This window comes from Hemicordylus capensis, chromosome 3 (assembly GCF_027244095.1).
Source record: "Hemicordylus capensis ecotype Gifberg chromosome 3, rHemCap1.1.pri, whole genome shotgun sequence".
NCBI lineage: Eukaryota > Metazoa > Chordata > Lepidosauria > Squamata > Cordylidae > Hemicordylus > Hemicordylus capensis.
The window spans coordinates 177,480,409-177,482,079 of record NC_069659.1 but is presented as its reverse complement, the minus strand read 5'-3'; the positions used below and the strand labels follow the sequence as shown (position 1 = coordinate 177,482,079).

Here is a 1,671-nt window from a genome sequence, read left to right as displayed (position 1 = left end):
CGCACAATTAAAAGTATCATCTGAACTGCCCCATAGTGAATTTGATTCTGAGAAAGATCTGCTTCTCTTGGGCAAGATTTCATTTAGGAATTAATGATCTGATTATTGTTAACAGTAGGGTGTTTTTTTTTTGCAAATATTAAAAAAAAAAGTTCTAGTACACTTACCTCAGTGCTGCACGGGTTTTTTCAGAGCCTGGCCACACACCCAGTGCATCACGCACACAGGGGACATGGCCAAGCTCCAAAAGTGCCCAACACCATGCTCGCAAACCCACTCCCCACCTGGGATCACAGTGAGGTAATCACAGCGAGGGAGATCATTGCCTTATTTCTCTCTGTGATCCCAGGTGGCAGATGAGTTTTGGAGTGCGGCATCTGTTTGTTTAGGAGCTTGATCATGGTCCTTGTCTGTGCGATGCACAGGGGCCATGGCCAAGCTCTGAAAGTACCTGGTGTGGCTCTTGAAAACTATCTCCCCACCATCGCTTCTTGGCCTTTTGGCTAAGATCAAGTGTAGTACTCTACCATTGCAACCACACATTCTTTAGTACACGGCTGTGTTTTATTGGGAAATTCTATTCACTGCTGTATTGCTTTTGTAAACCATATGCTAAACATTCTCTATTAAAAGTCAATGAGGCTATTCTCACGATCGGCTAAAATTGGGCTAGGGGAGCCTAGCCCGATTTTAGCAGATCGTGAGAACCACCGGGCTCGCAGGCAAGCCCGGTTCTCTCAAAGCTGGTAACCCACTTCTGAAGCCCTCCCCTTAGCCCAGGTTAGCGGAGTGAGTGCTCCGCTAACTGGGGTTTCTGGATCGTGTGTTGATGCAGCACGGCTCCGTGCCATGGCAACTCACGAGAAGACCCCTGACTGGGAGGCTAAAAAACCGCCTCCTGGCTCGGGGGTCTCTCCAGCATGCTCTGCACGCTCGCTCAGAGCATTCTGGAACTTCCGGGGGCCACGCAGACCCCGAACTCCCAAGCCCCTACTGGCTCCGTGACGGACCCGGCAGTCATGTGGGCAACCGATCTGGGCTAAGCCCACTCTCCCTGAAAACCCACTCTGGGCGAGTCTCACCGATCGAGAGACTCGCCTCAATCTGTTCTAACCCCCTGCCTGGGATTGCCACAGGAGTGAGGGCTTTTTCTTTGTTCCCTGCAGGGAGCAAAGGCTGGACAAGGTGCCGGTAGGTCCTGGAACTCAGTATTGGTGCGTACTGTCATTAAAAACCCACAGAAGGTTAAAAGTCTGCTGAGAATAATAACAATTAAAATATGATTATATTCAGAATTTCTTCTTTAAAAATAAATTCAACCCCTTCCCAAGTATATTATGGTGTAAAAGGTAGTGCATTCAGCTAATTTCAGTGGCAGGACTGTGCATGCAAAATTTGGTATCATTGGAAAGTATGACTTTATTTTGCACAAACATCATAATTAGCAAGAAATTTAGGACCGACCAAAGGAAGTACTTTTTCACATCATGCAAAATCAACATATGGAATAGTCTGCCACAAGATGTGGTGATAGCTTTAAGAGGGGCTTAGATAAATTCATGGAGGACAGGTCTATCAATGGCTACCAGTCTGAAGGCTATAAGCCACCTCCAGCCTCAGAGACAAGATGCCTCTAAATACCAGTTGCAGGGGAGTAACAGCTGGAGAGCC

The 1,671-nt window shown here is 47.5% G+C and overlaps 1 pseudogene; it reads left to right on the top strand.

Annotated features, from left to right (window-relative positions):
- Positions 1–483: 483 nt before the first annotated feature.
- Positions 484–610, top strand: LOC128352642 (uncharacterized; annotated as a pseudogene).
- Positions 611–1,671: the final 1,061 nt, after the last annotated feature.